This window comes from Microcaecilia unicolor, chromosome 3 (genome assembly GCF_901765095.1).
Source record: "Microcaecilia unicolor chromosome 3, aMicUni1.1, whole genome shotgun sequence".
Classification (NCBI taxonomy): Eukaryota; Metazoa; Chordata; class Amphibia; order Gymnophiona; family Siphonopidae; genus Microcaecilia; species Microcaecilia unicolor.
The window spans coordinates 301477822-301487943 of record NC_044033.1 but is presented as its reverse complement, the minus strand read 5'-3'; positions in this window follow the sequence as shown (position 1 = coordinate 301487943).

The following is a 10122-nucleotide window of genomic DNA, read 5'->3' as shown; positions in this document are numbered from 1 at the left end:
ATGCCCCCGACACGCCTCTTATTTGGACGTTTTTACGTGAACGTACGAGCGACACGGACGCACTGAAACATTGTTTTCTATTATATTGATTTACTCGTTTTTGTGAGATTAACGTCTATCTCCCGATTTAGGTCGTAATATAGGCGTTTTTGTCTTTCGATTATAAGCAGGATAGTAACATAGTAGATGACGGCAGAAAAAGATCTGCATGGTCCATCCAGTCTGCCCAACAAGATAAACTCATATGTGTATACCTTACCTTGATTTGTACCTGCCTTTTTCAGGGCACAGACCGTACAAGTCTGCCCAGCAGTATTTCCCGCCTCCCAACCACCAGTCCCGCCTCCCATCACCGGCTCTGGCACGGACCGTATAAGTCTGCCCTCCACTATCCTCGCCTCCCAACCACCAACCTCTCTTCCCCCACCTGCTCCGCCACCCAATTTCGGCTAAGCTTCTGAAGATCCATTCCTACTGCACAGTATTCCTTTATGCATATCCCACGCATGTTTGAATTCCGTTACTGTTGTCATCTCCACCACTTCCCGCGGGAGGGCATTCCAAGCATCCACCACCCTCTCCGTGAAAAAATACTTCCTGACATCTTTTTTGAGTCTGCCTCCCTTCAATCTCATTTCATGTCCTCTCGTTCTACCGCCTTCCCATCTCCGGAAAAGATTTTTTTGCGGATTAATACCTTTCAAGTATTTGAACGTCTGTATCATATCACCCCTGTTCCTCCTTTCCTCCAGGGTATACATGTTCAGGTCAGCAAGTCTTTGTTCATATGTCTTGGAACGCAAATCCCATACCATTCTCGTAGCTTTTCTTTGCACCGCTTCCATTTTTTTAACATCCTTCGCAAGGTACGGCCTCCAAAACTGAACACAATACTCCAGGTGGGGCCTCACCAACGACTTGTACAGGGGCATCAACACTTCCTTTCTTCTGCTGATCACACCTCTCTCTATACAGCCTAGCAACCTTCTCGCTACGGTCACCGTCTTGTCACACTGTTTCGTCGCCTTCAGATCCTCGGATACTATCACCCCAAGATCCCTCTCCCCCTCAGTACCTATCAGACTCTCACCGCCTAACACATAAGTCTCTCGTGGGTTTCTACTCCCTAAATGCATCACTTTGCATTTCTTCGCATTGAATTTTAATTGCCAAACCTTAGACCATTCTTCTAGCTTCCTCAGATCCCTTTTCATGCTTTCCACTCCCTCCCGGGTGTCCACTTTGTTGCAAATCTTAGTATCACCCGCAAATAGGCAAACTTTACCTTCTAACCCTTCGGCAATGTCACTCACAAATATATTGAACAGAATCGGCCCCAGCACCGATCCCTGAGGCACTCCACTACTCACCTTTCCCTCCTCCGAGCGAACTCCATTTACCACCACCCTCTGTCGTCTGTCCGTCAACCAATTCCTAATCCAGTTCACCACTTCGGGACCTATCTTCAGCCCATCTAGTTTATTTAAGAGCCTCCTGTGAGGAACTGTGTCAAAAGCTTTGCTAAAATCTAAGTAGATTACGTCTATAGCACGTCGATGATTCAATTCTCCAGTTACCCAATCAAAGAATTCAATGAGATTCCTTTGGCACGATTTCCCTCTGATAAAACCATGTTGTCTCGGATCTTGCAGCTTGTTGGCTTCTAGGAAATTCACTATCCTTTCCTTCAGCATGGCTTCCATTACTTTTCCAATAACTGAAGTGAGGCTTACCGGCCTGTAGTTTCCAGCTTCTTCCCTATCACCACTTTTGTGAAGAGGTACCACCTCCGCCGTTCTCCAGTCCCTCTAAACCTCTCCCGTCTCCAAGGATTTATTAAACAAATCTTTAAGAGGACCCGCCAGGACCTCTCTGAGCTCCCTCAATATTCTGGGGTGGATCCCGTCCGGTCCCATGGCTTTGTCCACCTTTAGCTTTCCAAGTTGTTGATACACACTCTCTTCCGTGAACGGTGCTATATCCATTCCATTATCAGGTGTACTTTTGCCAGTCCCTCGCGGTCCTTCTCCAGGATTTTCTTCAGTGAAAACAGAACAAAAGTATCTATTTAGCAAATTGGCTTTTTCTTCATCATTATCTACATAGCGGTTCGCTGTATCTTTTAGTCTCACAATTCCCTTTTTAGTCATTCTTCTTTCACTAATATACCTGATGAAATTTTTGTCGCCCCTCCTTACATTTCTAGCCATTTGTTCTTCCGCTTGCGCCTTCGCCAGACGTACCTCTCTCTTGGCTTCTTTCAGTTTCATCCGGTATTCCTCCCCGTGTTCCTCTTCTTGAGATTTTCTATATTTCTGGAACGCCAACTCTTTAGCCTTTATTTTCTCAGCCACTTGCTTGGAGAACCATATCGGTTTCCTTTTCCTCTTGCTTTTATTTACTTTCCTTACATAAAGGTCGGTGGCCCTATTTATTACTTCTTTCAGCCTGGACCACTGCCCTTCCACTTCATGTTCGTCCTCCCAGCCCATCATCTCCTTCCTCAGGTATTCCCCCATTTTACTAAAGTCAGCACGCTTGAAATCCAGGACTTTGAGTTTAGAGTGGCCGCCCTCCACTTCAGCTGTTATATCAAACCAAATCGTTTGATGGTCACTGCTTCCCAGGTGTGCACACACTCGCACATTTGACACACTATCCCCATTTGTGAGCACCAGATCCAGCATCGCTCCCTCCCTCATGGGTTCCGTCACCATCTGTCTGAGCAGAGCACTTTGGAAAGCATCCACGATCTCTCTACTTCTTTCCGATTTGGCAGATGGAACCTTCCAATCTACATCCGGCAGATTGAAATCTCCCATCAACAGAACCTCTTTTTTCTTTCCTAATTTTTGAATATCTGCGATCAGATCTTTATCTAGTTCCTCTAATTGTGTGGGGGGTCTGAAACAATTGGCCTCCCTGGCGGATGATGTACTGATTTGTAAATCTTTGGTATAAAATAGATCCTAGGGATCACCAGAAAGGATCTGTATAGATATTTAAATTCTCTGAGCGTTATAGTGCCTTTCTGGTTAGCCACTATCAATATTTCCCTTAATTCCATTTGATACCTCGGGGTAGGATCCTTAGGCAAAATCTGATAATATTCTGTATCCGCTAACTGGCGGTGTGCCTCTTTAAGATAATCCACCTTGTTCTGCAGCACTATGGCACCTCCTTTGTCTGCTCTTGATATCACCAGAGTGGTGTCCCGTTTAAAATCCATTAAAGCATACCATTGTGCTCATGTTAAATTATTAACTGGGTTGCATCTACGTTGTTCCAATTCTGCAACTTCCTTTAACACTAATTATGATAAAGTCTGTATAACATGGTCCGGTGGACCAGGTGGCACCCAAATGGATGGAAGATGATATTTTTAATAAATGAGATGTCTCCCTCCATGGTTTGTTCCTGTTCTTCTGGTGAACTATCAAAAAACAGGCGGAGCTTTAATAATCTAAAAAACTTATGCAATTGCCGTTTAGTGTGATATGAATCATATCTTTGTGTAGGAACAAAGGATAATCCTAAAGATAACACTTGAGTTTGTATCTTCGACAGCTGTTTGCTGGACAAATTAAATATTACTGTTTGTTGATTTGTTTTTGTTTCCTGGTTCACAATAGTTTGGGGGGAATTTGCTCGGTTAAAGGAGGATCTAAAGGGTTCCTATTTTGTGTGATAGATTGTTGTACTCCTCCGTGTGTGTTAATTTTTGATGATTCCACCTCTGATGAAACAGCCTCATGCCTAGATGACCCACTGGAGGTGTTAAACGCTACACGCTTATTACGTCTAGGGCGTCTTGTTTTTCTTGATAAATCCATCCAGGGGTATACAAATCCCCTGGTGTAATCAATCTCCTCACGCTTACATTTGGCGACTTTTTGTGCCTGGGTTGCTGTGGCATATTTATTCATTTGACTCTCCTGTAACTGTAGCTGTTGATCAAATTCAGCTGTAGATGTTCCTGTCTTGATTATTGATTGTGCTGTAGCTAATTCACTTTGCTGATCTTCTATTAACCTATTAATCTTGTCTACTGTTAACAACATGAGATCTGATGAACATCTAGATAGAATTTCATTCCACTGTTTAACATAGTTGCTATCTTCAAGGAATCTAGGTTCTTTGTACAACCTCAACCCTCTTGGCACCCTCATTGCGTGACAATATTCTATGAGTGTTTTAGCGTGAAATGGATTCCTGATGATGGCTTTATGTAACTTTTGTATTTGAGACCAATCTGTGTCTAGACGGTCCTCTGGGGTGACAAACAATCTATCACTCGTCATTAACTCCAATTAATATCAATAAATCAAGATCAGGCATACATATAAAGTAGCACATATGAGTTTATCTTGTTGGGCAGACTGGATGGGCCGTACAGGTCTTTATCTGCCATCATCTACTATGTTACTCTGAAGTGTAAAAAACAGTGCCTAATCCTTTTGAAAAGCTAGATAGTATGGCAAACCTTTTGAAGGAGCAAGATTATATAAATTATATGCATTGTATTGTACTCAAAAGAAATTTGATTCCTTTACAAAAGACTGTAATTCTCAAATATGTTTGCATCTGTTTCAGAATTTGTGACATGCGCAAGCTACAATTGTTGAATAAAACATACGAAAAGGCAGTAGTAACTGATGCATCATATATATCATAATAATAAAAATCATAAACTAATGAAGCATCATGTTTTGTTCTTATGAAACTGTGTAAAACAAGTTCAGGACCTTGTGTTTTTTTCCTATATGCCACAACATCTGGCCACAATTGACCTTTTGGACAGTGAGCCTAAAATATGTGTGGTATTGGTGAGGGAAAGGGATGGGTCACAGAGGAGGGGTTCTCCTCGTTTGTCCAATCATATTCTTTATAGACAGGTTTAACCACAAACACCCCCTGAACAGGATACTATAGCCCTGGGACTTGTGTCAAGTACAGGTGATTAACGTGTTGGTATGCTGGCTTTTTGACATTGCAGAATATGTCTAAGCGGCATGTAAATACTCAAATGAATGAATGAACAGCACAGTGACCTCTGACAACCCCTATTGCTCAATGAAACATCTCATGCAGCACGGGGATTTAGTACAACAAAAAAGTAAGTGTTTATGTTTAGAAAAGAACAGCTTTTGCATCACGCTGGTTCCAATTTGAGGTTACTTACCTATAGATGCAGTGTCTTTGTTTCTCAGCGCTTGATAGTTTTACAAAATAGCGGTTATATCTGTGGCCACATGGCATCTGCTCTTACAAAATAGCACTTGTAGCTGAGACCATGTGGCATTCACACAATAAAGCTTTGGGGGTCATTGGTGGCCATCTTGACGGCCTCGGGTGACAGGAACCTGCAAGTGAAAGGGCACGTGTTTGTTAGCTTTATGATTTTGTATTTTTTAAATCCCCAGATCAAGAAAAAGAGCTGGCTGGTAAAACTTCAACATCAGGGCAACTGGCATAAGCACATCCATACATCAAATCTAGTTGCAAATTCCACCATCACATCGGGAAAAGAAGACAGAATACGAACAATGTGGTGACCGTCAATCACCCCTAATGTTCAAAGAAATATCTCACGCTATGCTAAAAAACTAACATTTATGTTTGAAAAAAGAACAGCTTTTTGTATCACATTGGTTCTAATTCAAGGTTACTTACCTATAGATGCAGCGTCTTTTCAATGCGTGTGTCTGACGTCAGACCCATGCAGAGGAACTTCAAGAGAAGATGATTGAGGAAGCAATGCGAAGGGCACAATAACACTTCGGCTGTCGGGGGTTTGGGTCCCCCATCAGCACAGGTAGTCCACAACGGCGGCGGGAGGCGGTTTTCTGCAGTCCGGGGAGGGAGTCGACAGGCTCGCGGAAGGGGGGGCGAGGGGGCCATAGCGCGGGGGGGGGGGGAGGAATTGCCTGCCTAGGGCCCGTTTCCTTGCCTTCAGAAACGGGCCTTTTTTACTAGTATTCTAGAAGTCACAGACCGGGAGAGTGTGAGGCGGAATATTTCTTAGAACTGATTTTCTAAAGAGCTACAGAGCATATGCATCTCATTGTGACAGTTATCAGACAAAGAGGTGGTGGTTGGGGATGTATATACGGTTTTACATCATTGAGAAACAAAGAAGACATTTCGTACATCTAAATAACGCGGGTAATAACTTGTGCTTTGCAGGGAGTCTCAAGGCACTCACGACTGCTGTAAAGCTAAAAGACGAAGAATTGCTACAAGAAGCCAAAAAACTACACACTGAGCTAGTGTAATATATGGTAACATATATTAAATGTTTTTTTCCCTGGGGCTCTGGGGGGGGCTGTTCCAGGGTTTTGGTGGATGGTGCTGGCTGGAAAAGGTTTAAAGTTTAGTTTGGGAATTGTTAATGGAGTTAGCTGAAGAAAGTGTGAGATGTTTCTTAAATGTGGTTTTATTTTTCAAGCAATAAACCATGATTAAGTGGGGATTGTACTATAAAATGTTCCTTGCTGTTTTGGATACAAGTCAGGTTAAAATTGACTTTAACATGCTCTATATAGGAAGTTTTGCAGTAACTTTTATGGGGGGAAGGGACAGCCAAGATTCTAAACAGATCAGAGGAAAAAAAACCCAGTCTTTAGCTGACAAGCTGATTGGTTGAGTGATGTCAGCTGTTCCTCTAGTGGGGGTGAATTGCCAGGGAGACTGCTGAGTGCAAGGTTGCCAATTGGGCGGTTTTCCGCGACCCGCGGCGGGAAATTTTTGCCCGCCGCGGGTCGCGGTTTTTTTGGCTGGTTTTGAGGTTTTTTCGGTGGTTTTTGTGCGGTTATTTTGGGCTGGTTTGGGCGGGGCTAGTGACGTTTTGGGTGGGGCTAGTGACGTTTTGGGCGGGGCCGTGACAGAGGAGGCGGGGCCGGTGACAGAGGAGGCGGGGCCGGTGATGGAGGAGGCGGGGCCGGTGACGGAAGAGGCGGGGTCGATGATGGCGGAGGCGGAGTTGATGACGGCGGGGGTGGGGTGTGAACTTTTTGGGCGGGTTTCGGGGCCGAGTACCTGGCAACACTGGCTGAGTGAACTGAAGACCAGAGCAGGGAATGACTGCGAGAGAAACGTATGCTGAGTGTGTGAAATGTAAGAAATAAAAGTATATTTTATGAGTTTAAAGTGAAACAAGTGACATTGAAAAAGGGTACTTTGATATTGAAAGTGAGCTGAGGTGAGTGAATGTTCCAATATAGCCCTGAATTTCCAGAGATAAGTGATTTACCATTTTAGAGTGAGAGAGGCTTTGATTTGTGGTGGGAATTGTACTACATGAGAAAGCCTATAAGGGTGTTAGGAAAAAGTGTGTAAGGATTTTAAGTATGACACAGGGGAAGGACTGAGAAGTGAAGTTGATATTTGGAAAAAAGAAGCCATTAAGCTGTGTCTGTGTGGAAGGTGTATTTTGTGCATATGTTCTGAGTTCAGTACAAGGTTTGTCAGGTGGCAGATTAAGCCCTGCTTTTGTATGAGAGTGCTGCATTTTCCAGATTGATCTGATAGCTGTGCAGGGAAATGTTATGCTTATATGTGAAGTCTGTGAGATGAAATGTTGAATCACCATTTGAATAGGGAATGGGTTACTGTGTGAGATCTCTGAATGCAATGTGAAGCCTGCTGGATTTTAGAACAGGGAATCAACAGTGAGAAATAGGTTTTGTAGTGAGAAAACCTTTAACTTATTTTATTTCAATTAGAGAGTGTGGCCACAGTATTGAGAACTGATTAATTGTCACCAGAGTGGAGTCTGTTCCTGGACAAGCAGGGAGTTTTAAGGGCTTTGCCTCCATTTATTTTCTTTATAAGTGAGGTTTTAGGAAGAAGATTTCTGTAGATCATCCGCTGAAGGATTTCCAGATGACTCCGACGCAAGAAAGACATCATCTAAGTAAATTCAACTACAGCTAAGTGACATTGCCAAGGGTGTTGAACGGAATATATTAATTTTTTCACAACATTTTAAGGGAAAACAAAGGAACAGACCATCAGATATTAAAAATCCATGAGATCCCTGCAAAAACACCAATAGTGCACACAAAGAGACCAATTTTTACATCAGGAAAGAGAATAACCACAAATATCTGATGTAGATAAAAGACAACTTAAATACTTATCTGAAAAGGTTATTTTCTGCCTTTTTAGGTGAAACAGACAAAGTTAAGGGTATACATGCAGTTCTACATTTGAATGTTGAATATGTTAGTGCAGTTCTATTAAGCCGCACACTAATTGTGAATTAGAGTTTATTTGAATGAAAATTTGCTTGCATTTGTATTCAATAAAGAAAAAGATAATTTGCAAATCTGAAGGTGAGGTTCTTCCAGTTCAGGAACAAATCCTAAATTTAGCTTCTTTTCCTCCTTTATTCTTTGAGAGTAAAGGACGAGGTTAGTTTATTTGTTCCACTCCCTTGGCTGTGAGTGTGTGTTCCCTGGATATTCGCCACGACTACAACCATCATGTATCTGGGAGAACATCACTACAGTCCAGCCGAGAGGGGTGGTAACACTAGGATAGTCAGAAAGCAAAAAAGTTATGTTGAGCAATGTAGTAGTTTTTGAACAACATCTGGGCATAAACATATGACCCGTATAGACAGTGATAGCTGGTGTCTTTTTAAAACAGGTGACTGTCAGCTGTTCATCAAGACCGTATATCTATTACTTCATCATGATCATTTTTACGGCATCTTAAATAACAAACAGTTCTATGGTAAGAAAAATTTCTGTAAACACTGTGAAATGCCTTATACTCATAACCACCCATGCAAATTATGCTGTCATCTGTTTTTATCTGACACGTGTATGGTTCAGGAGGGTGGTAGAGAGAGGTGCCCTAACTGCCGGCTGTACTCCCATTCTAAGGAATGTTTAAACAGCATACATCTCTGGCATCCAAAAAAGACAGAATGCTTGTCTAAAATATTATGCAATAAGTTTGAATCTTACGGAGAAAAAGAATATGTCATGGCGCAAGGAAGGTGAGCCCTTGTGCCGCGGCGCTGCCAGGTTCTGGCTAGCAACTGGCGAATCACCTGGACTAGACACAGCACTAAGCAAGGCTGGCTTGGACTGGAGACAAGCGAGGCAGGCACAACTGGTTGGAGACAAGGCAGGCAAGGCCTGGAGGCAGGCAAGGCTAGGCTGGAGTCAGGCGAGGCAGGCAGGGCTGGCAGAAAGCAAGGCAGGCAAGTCTGGCTGAAGGCAGGGCAGGTAGGGTGGACTGGAGGCAGGGCAGGCAGGTCTAGCTGGAGGCAAGACAGGCAGGGCAGACTGGAGACAAGGCAAAGCAGGCAGGCAGGTCTGGCACACAGTCATGCTCTAGACACAGATAGGTGACCTGTTGCGAATACGCTGGAGAAGAGTCTGGACCTCCCTTAAGTATGCCTAGGCCAGTGCAAACTTCCTGCTTCTGGCCCTTTAACCTGGGGCCGCGGCGTGCATGCCTAAGGAAGCAGGTTGCATGGCTGCCCGACACACTGGAGGAAGACCTGAGGTCCCGGCAAGGGTCGTGGAACCCGAGCCCGGCTCCCCTCCTGGGAGCAGAAGGTGAGTAGGCCTTGAGTCACGGCAATGGCCATGACAAAAGCACAATTGAAAGTAAAAAAATGTCTTCAATACGGTGATCCTTTACTGAAAAGTGAAAAGCATTTATGTTATATGACACAGCTGGCTAGGCCTAAAACATCCGAAAGGTATATCATTTATCACTGTGAATGTATGCAGAAGACGGGGTCAGGGCCGCCGAGAGATTGAGCCGGGCCCGGGGCAGAATTGTCATTGCCGCCACTGCCCCCTCCCCCGCAGTACCTTGGCTGGCCCTGCCAGCTGCAGGCATCGCGGCTCCTTCCTCTGCCTAGCATTGCCTGCCCCTGCAGCTGCTTTCCTCAGGTCGCACATGCACAGTCTCAAAACTGAGCATGTGTGGTCTGAGGGTCCAGCAGCTGCTAGGCAGGCAATGCAAGGGGGCCTGGTGCCAGAGTTTTCTCTCTCCTGCTCCTGTTGGGACACGATCACCCGGGTCCTGTCAGGAGCAGGAGAGAGAGAGAGAGAGAGACCCCTGCACCCCTGCACTCGGCGGCTATGGATCATTCCC